This window comes from Lissotriton helveticus, chromosome 11, assembly GCF_964261635.1.
Source record: "Lissotriton helveticus chromosome 11, aLisHel1.1, whole genome shotgun sequence".
In the NCBI taxonomy this organism is placed as follows: domain Eukaryota; kingdom Metazoa; phylum Chordata; class Amphibia; order Caudata; family Salamandridae; genus Lissotriton; species Lissotriton helveticus.
This window is the reverse complement of record NC_136072.1, coordinates 460,782,120-460,801,556: the sequence shown is the minus strand read 5'-3', so window position 1 is coordinate 460,801,556 and position 19,437 is coordinate 460,782,120. Positions and strand designations below refer to the sequence as shown.

The following is a 19,437-nucleotide window of genomic DNA, read 5'->3' as shown; positions in this document are numbered from 1 at the left end:
TTTTACATTTTATACGGTAAACTGTAGATCATTACCACAACACAAACTAGATATCTTCCATCTTCTAATGGAGGAAAAGCCTAGTGCGGTTTTCTGACGGAGACGTGGCTCCACGATTGTGCAGGTCCAGATGTTGCAACTGCCCTCCCCTCGAGTTACGCTATTGTAAGAAAGGACCGAGTAGGACAAGTAGGCGGGGGGATTGCAATTGTTTATAACAGAGATCTTGTGTGCAACCTCGAACCTGCAGGCATTCCTAGCTGTGAGGCGGCATCGTTTAAGATTACCCTTAGCCCCAATTTTACTTTCTCTGGCCTATTGATCTACCGCCCGGCAGGGAATAATTCTTTATGGTCAGAAAATTTGGTTAACTACATTCTACCATACCATCTTAATGCCCAAAATTTCACAGTACTAGGGGACCTAAATCTTCCCTTAGAAGACGATAACAATACTGCTTGTATAAATCTCATTGATGACTTCGCGGCCTTAGACATGACGCTGCGCAACAAGGGCCCCACCCATAAAGCTGGCCATTTGTTAGATCCCATCATTTCTAATATGAGAGAACTTACATGGTTGAATACCATTCCCATCTGCTGGTCGGACCATTTCCTCACACGTTTTGGCATCTCACTTAAACACTCTACACTGCCTTCCGTGACTCCCTCCGAAACTTTCAGGAGGAACTGGAAAACCCTTAACAGGGAGGAGCTACATAACGTACTGAGGAACGATCCCCCATGCTTAGTTGGGGATATGGAAAGTATAGCAGACGCTACACATAAATGGCTTAAAAACGCAGTTGATGCCTGCTTGCCTCTTTCTCGTTGTAAAGGGAAAGTGCACCGCCCCCCTGCCCCCTGGTATACTGAGGCCCTCAGGAAGGAAAAATCCACATGCAAGGCTCTGGAGAGGCAGTGGCGCAAGAAATATGAGTCGAACCAAAAAGAGGTTTATCGCAGGGCCAGAAACATTTACCACTCTGCCTGCATGAAAGCCAAAGCGTGTTATGTTACAACTTCCATCAACACGGCTGTAAATAAATCCCAGACTCTTTTTAATACCGTAAAAGATCTGGCTGGGGAGAAATCGAGAGCTGAGGTGAACCCTCTTAACACTCAGCAGTGCCAGGATCTGGCGTCTTTTTTCGTTGGAAAGATTGAGACTATCATCTCCAACATCAACCAAAATTGTACCGATACATATAAGCAGGACGACACCCCCCAAGCCCCCAGAGGAGACTACCGCCTTGAAACTTGGCCTCCCATTACTCTGGATAAATTGAAGGAATTGTCAAAATCCATTAAGTCGGGTTCCCCACAAGACCCTATTCCTATTAGCATCATCTGCCAGTTGGAGGACTCTGCTTTGACCATCATAGCTGAGACACTTAACTCCTCCATAGAACAGGCTACAGTTCCAGCGCTATGGAAACACGCTATGGTTAGTCCACTGCTTAAAAAGCCGGCGGCCGACCCCACGATACTGGCCAATTATTGTCCAATATCGTTACTTCCTGCTTTCTCTAAAATTTTGGAGAAGCACATCCATAGTGCCCTCTCAACCTACGTGGAAAATAATGATCTGCTTCATTCTTCCCAGTCCGGTTTTAGGACTGGATATTCCACAGAAACTGCCCTTCTTGGGGTCACAGAAAAGATCAGGGAGCTAATGGACGATGGCCAAACGATCGCATTGGTTCTGTTGGACCTTAGTGCGGCGTTTGACACCATCTCTCACTCCAGACTGCTTGTCAGGCTGGAGGAGAATGGTGTCGGTGGCACGGCACTGAATTGGATCAGGTCTTACCTATCCCTTCGTACCTTTCAGATCTCCTCTTCCTTGGCATGTTCTGATGTGCTCTACTCCCCCCACGGTGTGCCACAGGGTTCAATCTTGAGTCCTCTATTTTTCAACTTGTACCTCCGTCCACTTGCTGACCTTGCAGAGAGTTATGGTCTTGCTTTAATGACCTATGCAGACGACTCGCAAATCCTTTTCTCACTTTCCAAATCTGATCCGTCTGCCCCATCTGCACTCAAAACAGGCCTTCACGAAGTTTTTAACTGGATGTCGGATAACCAATTAAAACTTAATGGGGAGAAAACGGAGATCCTCCTCTTAGGGAAAAGCAAGGACCTCTGGAGTGATCCCCATTGGCCGACGTCGTTGGGTAGGCTCCCGCCACCAGCCACCCAGGTTAGAAACCTTGGGGTTATCATAGATGATGGACTATCTATGACGCAGCAAGCCAACAAAGTGGCAGGCATGTGCTTCACCATTCTTAGATGGCTACGCAAAATTGTCTGGATGTTACCGCCTATTACCCAGAAGACCGTAGTCAATGCCTTAGTTACATCTCGGCTTGACTACGGGAACATCCTCTACCTGGGCTCCAACAAAGCAGTGATAAGACGCCTGCAGCTTGTGCAAAACTCTGCTGCTAGACTGCTATGCAGAATCCCTAGATCTGCTAGGATCACAAAACATCTTAGGGATCTGCACTGGCTAAGGGTGGAAAATCGGATTCGATTCAAAGCCCTGAACTATCTGTTTAAAATCAAAGCTGGCACTGCCCCCAGGTACTTACAAGATCTTGCCAAGCCCTATTTCCCCAACCGCGACCTTCGCTCTTGTACAGCAGCGAATTTTGCTATTCCCAGGTACAAACTGGCCAGAGTGGGGGGGAGATCCTTTTCCTACCTAGGGCCCACCCTCTGGAACACACTCCCCCCCCCCCCACATACGCAAAGAAGAAAATCATCTGAGATTTAGAAAAAAAGTGTTAAAACTTGGCTGTTTGACAAATAGTTGGCTGCTGACTGTCTCCTCTCCTGTTGTGTTTTGGGCTCTGCTATCTTGGCGCCGTGAAACCCTTTGTGGGTAGCTGCGCGCCTTATAAGTGCTATAAAATAAAATAAATAAATTGTGAAAGGTGGATGTCTCCGTGAAGGTTGTTTTTGATCCTCCATGATCGGTGGAGTGGTGAAAGGCGTCCCGTTGTGATTGTGTTTGAAGTCCTCCCATTGCTTTTGCGGTTTCATTATCTTTTTTTAAAATCTTTTCTAGAAAAGTATCTACCCGAGGCTCAAAAATATGTTCTTCATTGAAGGGAAGGGCTAATAAGTCCTGCTGAACTTCTGGTGTGAAGCCAGAAATCCTTAGCCAGGCATCTCATCTTAGTACAATGCTGAAATGTATACCCTTAGCAGCTCGGTAGCCGCATCCCGGGATCCTCTTCTATTTGAATTAGAGAGAAGTTTCCCTTCTGATGCAATTTGGTACGCTCTTATGTTCTTCTGGGAGGTGCTGTATTATCTCCTCCATTTCAAACCAGTGTGCCCAATCAGTGTGACAAGAGATCAAGGGACTGGGCAATTCTCAAATATTTGGCTGATTGTGCTGCCACCCTTTAACCAGCAGCATCTATATGTTTACTCTCTTTGTCTGGTGGGGGAGCTTCACCAGTTGTTTGAGAATTTGCCCACTTTCAAGCAGTGGCCACCACCAGAGAGTCTTGTCAGTATTGACTTTTAATGTAAGCAGGGTATGCTTGAGAGGGTTTATATTTCTAAACAACCCTAGGAGTAATAATTCTAGATCAGACTGGATTGTTAAAAATGTTTGTGGTGTGTCTGAGCATTTCTCTGTGCATGGGAAGATATTGTGCTGAACTCCGAGTGGAAGAGAGTTTCGAAGAGAAAGTCATCTTCTACCATCTCAGTGTGCAGTGGCACTTTATGAAAATTAGCCACCCTACTTATAAGGTAGGTAGTTATGTCATCAGGTGGTGGGTGTTTTGATAGATACAGATCAGGATCGGTATTAACCAGTGGATCCGTGTCATATGCCCCCCCACCCCTAACCATAGTGTGATAGTAAGGAGTGCTGGTCATCATCCCCACCCATTCCCTGTAAAGGAATGTAGCGAGCACACTGGTGACTACAGGTTAATGAATTAGTGACTGTTGTGGTGATGGAGTATGCAAGCAGGTATCCTAGGAGGGCTAATGCGAAGTGGACTAGTACATCGTCCTCTTAGTTTAATAATAGGGAGAACTATTGCCTCTTCAAAAGAAAATTGTCTTTTTGCTGGCTGTACGTGTTCAAGAAAGGATCTTATTTGGAATCTTCCTGCGTCAGGTTGAATTATTAAATGTTGTTGCCCAGAATCCATTTTCTGAAGTAACTTCTCAAGTACTGTTGGTACGGTCTCTGGAGAATGTGGTGTAACTGCTCTTTTCTCAGCACGGTCTCTGGAGAAAGTGGTGTAACTGCTCTTTTCTCAGCTCCCACCTGGTTTTATTCCCAGTTCATTTTGGTGTGGAGGGTTTTGGCTTTGAAGCCACCCTTTTAGGTGCAGACTCGGCTTGTTTTTTTTTATCTGAAGATTTTGGTGCTGAAAGCGTGGTAGCATCTGCCTTGGGATGTTTCGATGTGGAAAGTTGAGTCAATTCAGAGGGGTTTGATTCAAAGAGTTGTGCTTTAGGTTGTTCCTTCAGAGCAGAGCGAGCCAAGGCTAGACATTCCGGAAGCAACCGGTTGGTGCCGACCATAGCCTGTAAGGTCGATAGTCTGGAGACAAACACAAATTACACACCTTGTTTAAATCTGCGCGTGGGAATTTTGAATGCCCTGGAGGACAAAATCTAAAGGGTGTCCATTCAATCACCCCTTGGCCATTTTTCGGAAGGAACAAAGAGAATTTTCAACCTGGAGGGTTAAGGCCCAGAAGGGAATGATTGAATTTTGTCGCTCAGACGAATTTTGCATTAATATAATATTTTTGAAAATTGCAATTGAGTCGCGATCGACAGAATACTGACAGTGACAAACCGGAGAAGAGGCGTGCACACAACCAAACCGATGGCGGAAAAAACCCACTAACAATGGAGTTGAGGACCACGCGCATTGCAAGCAAGAGGAAGAGTCAGTGCACCTCGTGACTTGAAAGACTTCTAAGAAAAACAACTTTCACACTTCCGAGCCCAACACTAGACTGTGTACTTTTGCTAAGCATGTATATCTACAGCCACACATGCCATTAAACACACACACACATATATATATATATATATATATATATATATATATATATATATATATATATATATATATATACACACACACATATACACACACAACATATACAAGCACACACTAAGTAAAAACATCACAAATGTCACTCACCTGCAGCATAAAAGGTACTGAAAATACCTTCAGTATACTCATCAGTGGTGTACAGACTAGGATGGGACTGTAGCATACCACTGGAGTGGAAGCTGATTTTTTTCCTCGCTCATGCTTCCAAACATCAAGTTGGCGAGCGAGGGACATCCACCTCCAGGTGAGATTTTTGCTTGCTTACAAACATCAAGTTGGCGATCGTGAGCATGAAAAATCCACCTCCCGGTGAGATTTCTCTACGCGGGCACACATATTTCTCCATGCAGATAGTCGTGACCGCTCGCGTTGAGAAACATTCTGTTTGCGTTGAGAAAGTTGCCGCTCAGGTAGAAAATCTACTCTAGTGGCAGAAAAGAAGCAACACTCTTGTGCTGCGCATGATGCTGTTCACGTTGATTTTCCAGCTCAGGACAAACGCCCGAGGCGGAAAATCAACGCTAAGAGTCATTACCAAGGGCACTCTGCCACTTGCAGAACTCTACGTAGCGCAGTAGAGTCTTTTTTTGTCACTTTGTGGAAATCCGCAAACTTAGTCCAGGCTTACTAATGAGGAGAGGGAGTCCAATAAGTAAGTAGCCTTGGTTCTTTCAGAATAATTCTCCAGGATATTAAGATTCCCAAAAATAGGAAGTTCACAAATTTGAGAATATATGGGGCAAGGAATTCCACAAGGGGTCACATTTAATAACAGTCCAAAAGTGTGATAAATTAAAAGCACTAAAAATAAACACAAACTCACTGTCTGTGAAGGCAAAATATTCAGCTAAGTAGAAGGTATTTGAAACAATGAGTGAGATGGAATGATATGCAGCCCCCATGACCACTGAAAAACAAGTAGGACATTAAGGGAAATGGAGCCAGATAAACAGCAGTCCTGAAAAACTGAAAATAGGAGACTGCTCCTTCGACCAGTCAACTGCTTTCCTGTGTCATTAAGCCTAATACTCTCAGTTGCTCCAGAGTCCAATCTTATTTGATAGGAAATTTTGAGACATTACAAAGGATCCCCCACTAATGAAAATCTATGCCAACTAACCATTAAGCCAAGGAAGTAGTGCCGGAAGTTCCTGACTTTAATAAAGATTCCAACTATGTAGAACTAGGAAGATTAGCACGTGTCCATTCTGCATCACAGGATTTCCATTTATATGTTATAAACACTAGCATATAATAGCACGCTTAACTCAACTACTGGGTTTTAAGTAATTTGGACAATACAAGTTAGACAAATCAGTATTTGCTGTGTAGAAATGATAAGCGGGAAATCTACTTGGGACATTGAGGAAGGGAAATGTTTAAAACCCTTAATGTCACTACCAGCCTCTTCTATGATTCAGGCAATCCATTTGGAGCTGGGCTTGACATCATGGAATGTGATGACGCAGGTGGCCATCTTAAGGTTTTTGAAAAGATTGGGTACAGGAGAAGATACGAAAGCATCACAATGGTGTAGGAATTACTTTTTGCATATCTACCTAAAATGGGCAAAAGAGGTGAGAAAGAAAATGCTTTTGGTCTGTAAAAACATAAATGTGAGAATCAACCTTCAGGCTCTTCTATTAGAAGCAACAAAGGGGCGAACTCGGAACATTAGGGAAGCAAGCATCAAGGTTAGAAAGTTTCTATGAATTTTATGATGAATAGTTGGGAAAAGGAAACCTGGTACCCCTACCTGGATACATTACCCAATCAATATTTTAAGAGGTGAAGTGCTAAATTGGAGAATTGGTTGTAACCATTGTGTGTCAATTGGAAGCATAAAATCAGTAATGTTACAATCTGATGGTAATTACCAATGTAGGTTAGGCATGTAGGTTGGGCACAAAATGTGATAACTTGCACATCATATTGGACTGTCAACACTTTGTAGATCTGTGAAAATTGTTTTTACGCTCCATTTTCTTAAAATATGGCGCTGTTTCTCACTCCTTAGCGATAGAACTCCTTACGGACATGCCTAATCTCGATATAGCAATAGCAATCGCAAAGTATATGAAGGCGGTAAAAAGGGCCTTCTAGGGTAAAAAAACGGATGGTTAAAAGTTAGGCCTCAAGTTGAGTGTGATCTTGTTTTCTAGAAACGTTTTTTCTTATTGTTTTTTTAACATTATGGGTTCCTTTTTATATATGATGTATTGTGGAAGTGTAAAGGGCCCAGGGGGAACAAGGCTATTATAATAGTGTGGTTGCTAATGTGTATATTAATGAGTTTTAATTATTTATTGTATTTTGTCTTTGTTGTTAAAAGACCTATGGTCTAAATAAACTTATTTCTGAATCTGATGAGTCCAAACAACTTCTGAATCGGCTCTGGCAAGTGAATACAAACAATGTTCAGTAAAAGTACAGCTAGAATTCCAGATTGAGGCTTCACAAACGCCACCTTCTTAACCAGGCTGTCAGAGCTGTTATACTGCTCATCAGCTGAACTTTTGGTTTTCGTGGAGGTGATGGGTTAGCAAGCTGGTAGCACAGCTGAATGCACTAAACAATCTATCAAGCAACACTATCGATAGCATACAATTGAGAAGAATTTCCGATGTCTTCCCTGTTATCTAGATAGAACTTTAGGAATCTTATACTGTCTAATGTGCCTAAGGGTCTTTCCCCTAAATCTATCTAATGAAAAGCTCAAGCCTAGACATGATGTTCATTGAAGTAAAACAAGAGCAGGAAACAAAACTCTGTATTTGGTCACAAACAGAATCCGTCTCACATGGATGGGCTAGAAAAAAAATACATAGGCTCTGGAGCAACTGCCAGTGCAAGGCATGAAGGAGTAGGAAACATATTGGCTGCTCAAAGGAGCAGTTTTTTTCATGTAAAAAAGGGAACCCAATGGATACCTTGGACCATGGGTAGTCAACTATTATAGAAAACAAAGGTCCTAAGGATAATTCAATTAAATAAACAGTACAATTATAGACCAGAATCAGTGCTATAATCAAATTTCCTACACCCAGCCGGGTGAGGAAATATTTAATTTAAGATCAAAGACAAATCAATTGACCTAGGGGAGGTCACATACAAACATTTAGATAGGGCACAATCCTGTTCCTATCCCAAAGTCAGAAAACATGTAGTGAGAAAAGTAAACAAGTCAAGAAAAGAGTTTAGCAGGCAAAAAGCGTTGGAGACAACTGTCGCTTGCAAAATGTTACACAGTTTCAGCAAGCTTTGACATACAGTATCTACAGAACAATATGCAAATGGGTTTACTGCAGAACTGTTTAAGCGTCGACATTTCGATCCCCTGGCTCCTAATAAACGGGATCATCATCAGGACTATATTAATCATTGCCTGTTTTAATTGCGAACGCCTGTTGGGGTAAAGAAGGGAGAAAAATAAGAAAACAACATAAGGCACCAGCCTAAGATTGTAGAATTTTTTTTCTTCAGTAGCGAGGTCCATATACACAGCTAAATGGCAACTGGTGATTAAACAGGTGACCCTAGTTTATGGCTATGTGGCGTGTTCGGGGCACAGTCATGCAAGTGGGGGCCGCCTGGTGAGCCGCAGCCCGGTGCGAATGAAGGCCAATCCATGAATTGAAGGCCAATTCATTACCGTCACAGTGAGTGGGCAGGTGCTGAATTAGCAGGCCAAGGTGGTCTAACCATACCTTATGCCGTTGGAATACTGAACAATTGGCCGGCACGGTGATCAGAACAGTGATGGCGCATTAAACACCGATTTAGAGCCCAGTGAGGAGTACAAATTATTGGCTATAGAGCGGCGCAGTGAGTGGGCAGGTGCCAAGATGCTAAATTAACCGAGCTGGTTTAACCGAGATGGACATGTAACTGGCGCGGAGAACAATAAGGTGAGTAAAACGAGTGAAAGCCAATAGGAGTACAAATTACTGGCTAAAAACCGGCGCAGTGAGTGGACAGGTGCCAAGATACTACAGTTCCCCTTGGTGGTTTAAACAGGATGCATAGATGGCCGACGCAGTAAAAAAACGTGATACTGGCAAAAAAGTGATTAAGAGCAAATAGAGGTGTACGAATTACTAAGTAAAAGTAACTGAGTAAAAAGCAGCGCAGTGAGTGGATCGGTGCTGGGATACTAAAATTCCGGAGGTGGTTCGCCCCGGCTGCTAGCCACGTGATCGTTGCTATGAGTGAGATTGCATTAAAGCGAGCACTAAGTGTCATGAATATATTGTGAAGGCCGATAAGTAGTCCGAGTAAAAAATCTGACCTGTCAGATCCCATTGGTGGTCTGGGTCAGACGCTGTAGTAAATGATCAAGGTGCCCGGGTTTAGGGTGCCTGAGAAAGGAAGCGCAGTGTGGATTACAAGCGGACCGATGCCGCGTGAAACCTTGAGTGAACGGGTGCGGGGACATGATTACCTTGGAGTGGGCCGAGTCAGGCTTAGACCAGCCGTGAGCCCACGGGTGAGTCCTCCTCGATGGTCGAGCTCAGTATTAGGAGTGCGTTGCTCCTGAGATTGTGAAGCCGTTTTGATTAGGCGGTATTTTTGCTGGAAATAAAGGCAAAAATGAGTGGTCCGCCCCGTGAGAAGTGCTGGAGGTCACGCTTAGAACAATGCTCCTACGGCATTCAGGGGATCGGGCCAGCGCTTACCTTTCGTCGCAGAGTACGTGGCGGTGACCTGATGGTGGAGACTCGATGGTCTCTCTCCTCATCTTGGGCAGCGGGAATCCGCAGGTGTTGTGATGGAAGGCAAGCTTCCGGGTGGCTATAGCTAGTGCAATGCCGAAATAGAGGATAGACTATCCGTTTCCAGCACAGCTACGGCGGCCATATTAGAGTGGCCTGATAGTTGACTGACACGTGGGTATCGTCCGCTACAGTGGTGGCCATATTGTAGTGATGTGATTGTGATTCTGAAAGGTGAACCAGTGACTGGTGTGAGGGTGCTCACCGCTATTATGGTGATTCCAGGAGAATGTGCATGCCCATAGGAGTGAGGGACTATCCTTTTATGCCAGACATTTATACACATGACAAGTATTTACACAAGAGTATACATTTGACAGTTCTAGTATTAATACAGTTATACCATAAACCATTTCCCAGAGTTGGCTATAGTGAACCGATGACACATATTAAGTGAAACAATGTCACATATTAAATCGGCGTTAAAGATCATCTGGCAGGCAATACCCCTTCTCATAATTGTCCATTATGGGGCCATCTTGCCAGTATGGGTGGTATACATACTGACTATGTGACAGTCAGACATGACTTCTCAAAGGGGGGGGGGGGGGGGGGGGGGAGTGCAATCCTCTGTGCGGTTTAATCCATTACGGATAGAGTCCAACATTATTATGCATTTTAGTTCCTCTTTGTTGAGCAGATTCGCCATGCTACCTCCTCTTTGGGGTAGTTTCAGTGCCTTTAGTACTGTCCAACGGATGTCATCTTCGCAATGATTTGCATCAGTGAAATGTTCCACCAGTGGAGCGTTCGGCGTTTGGCACCTGATGCGGCTTCTATGTTGGCAGATGCGCGTTTTGATCTTCTGTGTCGTTTGGCCAACATAGACTTTGTTGCAGGGGCATTGAATCAGGTATACAACATTATTCGTGTTACAGTTTGTGAGAGTATTACATCTAAACGTAATGTTGTTAAACACCAGGGTTTTACGTTCAATGGTCAAGTTACAGACAGTACAACCCCCACATTTGACATGTCCAACAATGGGGGACAGGCCCCATGCAGCTTCAAGAGTAGAAGATTGGTTAGGGCTAGGTAGGGCTGCACGGACCAGGTGGTCCTTTAGATTCTTGCTCTTTTTGAAAGCGAAAAGAGGACGATTAATCTCTAGAATTCCTGCATTAATCACAGGGCAATGATGTAGTATCATTTTCCTCAGTTTGTTAGATAGGGGAGAGAAAGTTGTTACACACGCTATTCTGTCCATATCTTTTTTCGGGTTGGGGACTAATAGTGTTTCTCGGGGACGATACCATGCCCTTTTCAAGGCGTTTTTTACAATTCTTCTAGGGTAGCCCCTATTTTTGAGTTTATTGGCAAGGATGGCGCTTTCTTTAAAATAGTCCTCCCTGCAGGAGCAGTTTCTCCTAATCCTGAGGAACTGAGAGAAGGGTAGCGAATCGCTCAGGGCCCAGGGGTGATTGCTTGTGTATTCTAGTAACTTATTCCTCTCAGTGGATTTTCTGAATAAACGTGTCAGGAGTTCACCTTCATGATGGAAAATGGTTAAGTCCAAAAAGTCTATGGATGACTTATCAGACGCGAAAGTGAAGTTAAGACCCGAACAGTTGTTGTTGTTCATCCATTGCAAAAAGTGGCGTAGATCATTGATGTCGAACCTCCATAACATGAAGATGTCATCAATGTATCTACGCCACATGATGATGCCGGTGAAGAAAGGGTTAGATGGTACTAGAATGACTTGCCTTTCTATTTCGTCCATGAATAGTATGGCCAGATTTGGGGCGAAAATCGCGCCCATGGATGTGCCCTTTATTTGTTGGTAAAAGAGGCCTTTAAATGAAAAAAAGTTTCGGGTGAGGCAAAGTTCGAGTAGCTGACATATGAACGTTGTGGGTATAGCATGTGGGCGAGGACGTGTATCAAGAGTCTTTTGCATAACACGGAGGGCTGCAGTTTGCGAGATATTAGTATATAAAGACTCCACGTCCATGGTGCACAAGGTGTCGGTTATGGGATTGAAGGGATGGTGTTCGATCAAGTTGATCATGGACATGGAGTCTCGCACATAGCTCACTGTGGGGGGGACAAATTCTTTAATAAAGAAATCAACAAATGCCCCTAATGGTTCCAAAATTGAGCCACATGCTGACACAATCGGTCGTCCTGGTGGGGTGGTGATGTTTTTATGAATTTTAGGCAGCGTATATATTACAGGGGTCCTGGGGCTTTTCACATTAAAATAGTTGAATTCTTTCTTTGTCAGGAATCCCTCTGATACTGCATCTGATGTGACCTTAAGTATTAACTCTTGAATCTCTTTGGTGGGGTTGGATGCTAGCCTAAGGTAGTGATCCTTATTGTCCAACTGCCTTTGAATTTCTGCAGTATAGGAGTCAAGTTCTTGTATGACAATCCCTCCCCCCTTGTCTGCACTTTTGATGACTATAGACTCATTGGTTTTCAGGGAACTGATGGCTTGCTTTTCCTTGAGTATAATATTGTAGGGTATGAATCTCCTTTTTTGTTCAAAGGTTGAGAGGTCTTTTAAGACCAATTTCTCAAACGTAATAACTTCTGGAGGTATCATTCCTGCAGAGGGTAGAAAAGTTGAAGGTGGACGGAAAGGAGTGTGTGCCTTGATTTCAGGTGAGGGGTGAATTTGAAAAAATGCCTTTAGGCGGATGCGCCTGAAGAATCTCAGAAGCTCTGTCTGAACCTCCATTAAGTTAGGTGGTATTGTCGGGACAAAAGTCAGGCCCTTTTTAAGAAGGGAGAGCTCATCCTCTGCTAGTAAATGACTAGTGAGGTTGAAGATAGGGATTGTTTCTATTTGTGTAGGGCGGGGTCCTACCATTGATAGTAGTAGTTCCTGGTCCTCCGCTCCCCCGGAGGATTGAACCATCTCTGGGTTTTCTTGACCCGCCCCCGTTGTGGCGGTTCTGGCTGGCCTCTCTGTAAAAAAAGTTGGAATTCTGGTGTGCGCCCCCTCGTCTTGATGAGCTAGTGCCCTCGCCTGCGTCCGAATTGTCAGATGGCTCGGCGGAGGTATCAGAGAACCCCACCAAGTTCTGTCGTCTGTTAAATCTCCCCCAAGGTCTATTGTGTTGGGGATAGCGTATGATCTATTAGTGTAAAAATCTTTGTGCAAATATGGGTATGTTGCCTCGATGTTATAAGATTTTATGTCTTTTTTAATCTTAGTTGACTTTTTGTTCTGCTCGATTCTGTAAAAGTCTGCGATGGTCTTATCCACCTGTTCTATGAGTTTTTTGCTTTCTGTTGTTGTGTTGGAATCCTCCATTTGTTTTAGAATATCGGCAATTTCTACTTCTAATGATTTTAATGTTTCAGTAGCGAAGTCAATGCCGGGAACAAGTGGTCCCTATGTAGCTGAAGTTTGATGTGTACTTAACTTAGGGTTGTCTGTGAAGATGCCCGGTATGTTTCGAACCTGCAAGCCTAAGGGAATCACCTCTGCCTTCAGGTAGTCCGTCAGCATCAGTACCATTAACTGCAATCGGACCTACTTCTTCCTTAATTTTTCTAATTGTTCTGGTATTGAGGTATTGGCCTGGTTGGGGATATCAGAGTTGTCTGAAAGCAAGGAGGGGTCAGAGCATAGATGTTTGATATAGTAGTCTGTGTATAAAGGAGCCAAAGTTGACATAGTGGCCTCGCTTGGGGAAAGAAGAAAGGAGAGAGTTCTCTCCGTGTAAGAGGAGTATAAGGAAGGTGGGGTAAGGAGGTAAGTACTAGCGAACACAAACCAGGTAGTTTGGACAAAGTGTGAGCCCTTGCAAACCGGCGTTTGCGCTGAAGTCTTTTTCATGTAAACAAGGGAACCCAATGGATACCTTGGACCATGGGTAGTCAACTATTATAGAAAACAAAGGTCCTAAGGATAATTCAATTAAATAAACAATAACATTATAGACCAGAATCAGTGCTATAATCAAATTTCCTACACCCAGCCGGGTGAGGAAATATTTAATGTAAGATCAAAGAGAAATCAATTGACCTAGGGGAGGTCACTTACAAACATTTAGATAGGGCACAATCCTGTACCTATCCCAAAGTCAGAAAACATGTAGTGAGAAAAGTAAAAAAGTCAATAAAAGAGTTTAGCAGGCAAAAAGCGTTGGAGCCAACTGTCGCTTGCAAAATGTTACACAGTTTCAGCAAGCTTCGACATACAGTATGTACAGAACAATATGCAAATGGATTTACTGCAGAACTGCAGAACTGTTTAAGCGTCGACGTTTCGATCCCCTGGCTCCTAATAAACCAGGATCATCATCAGGACTATATTAATCATTGCCTGTTTTAATTGCGAACGCCTGTTGGGGTAAAGAAGGGAGAAAAATAAGAAAACAACATAAGGCATCCGCCTAAGATTGTAGAATTTCTTTTTCAGTAGCGAGGTCCATATACACAGCTAAATGGCAACTGGTGATTAAACAGGTGACCCTAGTTTATGGCTATGTGGCGTGTTCGGGGCACAGTCATGCAAGTGGGGGCCCACTGGTGAGCCGCAGCCCGGTGCGAATGAAGGCCAATCCATGAATTGAAGGCCAATTCATTACCGTCACAGTGAGTGGGCAGGTGCTGAATTATGCAAGGTGGTCTAACCATACCTTGTGCCGTTGGAATACTGAACAATTGGCCGGCACGGTGATCAGAACAGTGATGGTGGATTAAAAACCGATTTAGAGCCCAGTGAGGAGTACAAATTACTGGGTATAGAGCGGCGCAGTGAGTGGGCAGGTGCCAAGATGCTAAATTAACCGAGCTGGTTTAACCGAGATGGACATGTAACCGGCGCGGTGAGTAAAACGAGTGAAAGCCAATAGGAGTACAAATTACTGGCTAAAAACCGGCGCAGTGAGTGGACAGGTGGCAAGATACTACAGTTCCCCTTGGTGGTTTAAACGGGATGCATAGATGGCCGACGCAGTAAAAAAACGTGATACTGGCAAAAAAGTGATTAAGAGCAAATAGAGGAGTACGAATTACTAAGTAAAAAGTAACTGAGTAAAAAGCGGCGCAGTGAGTGGATCGGTGCTGGGATACTAAAATTCCGGAGGTGGTTCACCCCGGATGCTAGCCACGTGATCGTTGCTATGAGTGAGATTGCATTAAAGCGAGCACTAAGTGTCATGCATATATTGTGAAGGCCGATAAGTAGTCCGAGGAAAACACTGACCTGCCAGATTCCATTGGTGGTCTGGGTCAGACGCTGTTGTAAATGATCAAGGTGCCCGGGTTTAGGGTGCCTGAGAAAGGAAGCGCAGTGTGAATTACAAGTGGACCGATGCCGCGTGAAACCTTGAGTGAACGGGTGCGGGGACATGATTACCTTGCAGTGGCCGGAGTCAGGCTTAGACCAGCCATGAGCCCACGGGTGAGTCCTCCTCGATGGTCGGGGTCAGTATTAGGAGTGCGTTGCTCCTGAGATTGTGAAGCCGTTTTAGTTAGGCGGTATTTTTGCTGGAAAAAAAGGCAAAAATGAGTGGTCCGCCCCGTGAGAAGTGCTGGAGGTCACGCTTAGAACAATGCTCCTACGGCATTCAGGGGCTCGGGCCAGCGCTTACCTTTTGTCGCAGAGTACGCGGCAGTGAACTGATGGTGGAGACTCGATGGTCTCTCTCCTCATCTCAGGCAGCGGGAATCCGCGGGTGTTGTGATGGAAGGCAAGCTTCCGGGTGGCTATAGCTAGTGGAATGCCGAAATAGAGGATAGACTATCCGTTTCCAGCACAGCTACGGCGGCCATATTAGAGTGGCCTGATAGTTGACTGACACGTGGGTATCGTCAGCTACAGTGGAGGCCATATTGTAGTGATGTGATTGTGATTCTGAAAGGTGAACCAGTGACTGGTGTGAGGGTGCTCACCGCTATTATGGTGATTCCAGGAGAATGTGCATGCCCATAGGAGTGAGGGACTATTCTGTTATGCCAGACATTTATACACATGACAAGTATTTACACAAGAGTATACATTTGACAGTTCTAGTATTAATACAGTAATACCATAAACCATTTCCCAGAGTTGGCTATAGTGAACCGATGATACATATTAAGTGAAACAATGTCACATATTAAATCGGCGTTAAAGATCATCTGGCAGGCAATACCCCTTCTCATAATTGTCCATTATGGGGCCATCCTGCCAGTATGGGTGGTATACATACTGACTATGTGACAGTCAGACATGACTTCTCAAAGGAGGGAAGTCCAATCCTCTGTGCGGTTTAATCCATTACGGATCTAGTCCAACATTATTATGCATTTTAGTTCCTCTTTGTTTAGCAGACTCGCCATGCTACCTCCTCTTTGGGGTAGTTTCAGTGCCTTCAGTACTGTCCAACGGATGTCATCTTCTCAATGATTTGCATCCGTGAAATTTTCCACCAGTGGAGCGTTCGGCACCTGATGCGACTTCTATGTTGGCAGATGCGCGTTTTGATCTTCTGTGTCGTTTGGCAAACATAGACTTTGTTGCAGGGGCATTGAATCAGGTATACAACATTATTCGTGTTACATTTTCTACAATCTTAGGCGGATGCCTTATGTTGTTTTCTTATTTTTCTCCCTTCTTTACCCCAACAGGCGTTCGCAATTAAAACAGGCAATGATTAATATAGTCCTGGTGATGATCCCGGTTTATTAGGAGCCAGGGGATCGAAACGTCGACGCTTAAACAGTTCTGCAGTAAATCCATTTGCATAATGTTCTGTAGATACTGTATGTCGAAGCTTGCTGAAACTGTGTAACATTTTGCAAGCGACAGTTGGCTCCAATGCTTTTTGCCTGCTAAACTCTTTTATTGACTTGTTTACTTTTCTCACTACATATTTTCTGACTTTGGGATAGGTACAGGATTGTGCCCTATCTAAATGTTTGTAAGTGACCTCCCCTAGGTCAATTGATTTCTCTTTCATCTTAAATTAAATATTTCCTCACCCGGCTGGGTGTAGGAAATTTGATTATAGCACTGATTCCGGTCTATAATTTTATTGTTTATTTAATTGAATTATCCTTAGGACCTTTGTTTTCTATAATAGCTCAAAGGAGCAGAGCATACACCAATGCACCATAGAAGTGGGAGTTTGTCCCACAGTAATATCTCCATCACTTTTGCCACCTTTCTCAACTTGCCCCATTACTACGTAGCATTTTTTTTCTTCGCTAATCTGGGTTACCCTTTGAAGAGAGGTCCACCTTTTTTTTTTTTTTTTTTTTAGAGAGCATGAGTGGGGGGCAATATGGTTGGTGTTCCTCCACTACTTTTTTTCTCTCTTTATGGTAGGGTGAACTTTTCTACCCTGTGCAGAGTTTGACACAAGCAACTGCTGCGTTGTTCTTGTACTTGTTGTAGTGCAGGTGATAAAACGTCCAGTACTATAAACTGATAGGGGAAGGCAGAGTTCTGGTTAGAGGAGATATTACGGGAGGCTGCCTATCTGGCTTCATTTTTCTTGCTTTCTTACAAGGTTTTCAATGATATTGCTTAAGGCGGCAAGCTTAAAGTAATGCTGCAGTCATTTTTATGCATAATTGTTTTTCCTCATTGTAACATTTTATTAAGGAGAAAGACTAGCTATTTGGTACACCTAGACTTACTTAGGCTTCAAAGCATTATTTTGAGTTTAAAATGCATGTGTTACCATTTATGCATACTTCCTTACACATGGAAAAAAAGTGTTCTTGAGTATCAGGTAGGAGCGAGACAAAATCTAGTGCGACTATCAATGAAGATTTTACAATGCGGATCAAGTATTTTATTTCCTTCACAGTTCAGTTCAACCCTCCTCAAGTGTAGTGAAACTCAGGTACCATTCTATCTGTAAATAGTTTTTAACAGTTGCGTAAAAGATGCTGGATCTAAATGTTTCTAAATGACCAGACTGTTATACAGTCTTGTAGGTGTACATAGAAGTTCTTGAGACTAGGACTGGCTGTCAGCAATGATGTACAGATCTATGAGCCAAACACAGTGATATATGCTCTCATGTTTAGGTATCATTATGATACACAAACAAGAGATCATTTCACTTTGCCAGGACCTCAATTCGACTGATCAAAAAGATGTTAAAGAAAAGCCGCAAGACAATGAGAACTGAAGACTGCACTGGACTTTTGGTGCGAAACCCTGCCTGCACCAGTTTCGACAATCGTGACAGAGTGACTCATCCTGCAACTGAACTACTACCAAGAACCTCAGGTAGACTGCCAGCCCTTCACAAGTTGCCAGCAATCTCCCTTGGAGTAGAGGTGCTACTCCAATGCAGTCCACATCACCAAAAAAAGCAAAGTCCAGTTCACCAATTTGCCGCTCTCCGGCCAGCCTGATGCAGTAGCCCTCAAGGAAGAGGTACCTGGGCTTCTGAAGGTCTGTGGGAGGATACCAGGATCAACCGGAGCTGGATAGGACCAATGCCCGAGGTAAAGGACCCCTTGCTGCAGCAAAGGCCTGTTTAAGACCAGTCTGGACTCTTACAGCACCAGAACTGAGCACCCGTCTAGGGACGTCAGTACCACAGAGACCCAGTTCCAGATTGGCCAATCAGTCCTATTTCTTGAAGCCCCAACTGGCGAGACCAACAACCGCAAGGCCCTAGGACGCTCAGAGCTCAACCGACCTTTCCACTCTGCAATCCATAATTTAAAAAGCACCTACTTGATAACAATGTTCTGGGTATCAAAATTTCAATAAAAATAGAACTTTTTATAAATTGGTTTCGGATTTATTCTCGAGTGCATCTCTCATTTATTACCTCTGTGAGTACAACAAATGCTTAGCACTACCCTCTGATGAACCTAAACTGATTATCCACACAACCACCAAGAGAGCATTTAGTGTTATTTTTGCCTCTACAAACATGGGTAAACTGGACTCTTTACACAGTGTACTTTGTTTTGGTTCACTGTATAAAAAGCCAGCTTCCTATAGTAAACACTCAGTATACAAATCATCTTGCTAGTATACAACTTTCAGGACCTCACAGAAACACAAATAGTTTCAATAGCATATTTCCTTGCAGCACACAAGACGCGTTTATCTAGTATATACCCTCACAATATAAGACTTTCCACTTGTGCATATACTCACAGTACGCAAGCGAACTCTCAAAAGAACATGCAGTCTGAATATTCAAGTCATCTCACTAGAACACACTTGCATTGTAAAAGTGTTGCAGGCAATGCACTCTAATAGCATACAAAAAATGTCCAATCCGTATTGAACCAGGTCACCCAAACACTATAGACTTGGCCCTCACTATGGTCCTCACTGACAGCATACACAGACACTTGGACTCCGTTACATCATACACCACTTCAATATAATAAACCATCATAGAACAGAAACTTAAAAATTGCATACAATCATTCTATAAATGTTGCATTACTAGTTCACAGACTTAAAACATACATGTGAAATGTATCTAGTACTCTCACAAACTGGCTAGTATCCATGCTGACAATGTGCAATAGATATACTGCTAACACAAAAAGGATACAAAAAGCATCTCACTAGAAACAAAGCAATCACAAAAACCTTAGTGAGGGTTTTAGATCAGTAACAAATCCTCAG

The 19,437-nt window shown here is 43.6% G+C and overlaps 1 protein-coding gene across 1 annotated transcript in view; it reads right to left on the bottom strand.

Annotated features, from left to right (window-relative positions):
- The window catches only part of GIGYF2 (GRB10 interacting GYF protein 2), a 1,757,193-nt gene that overhangs the window by 1,411,618 nt on the left and 326,138 nt on the right, over positions 1-19,437 (bottom strand). The window lies entirely within an intron of this gene.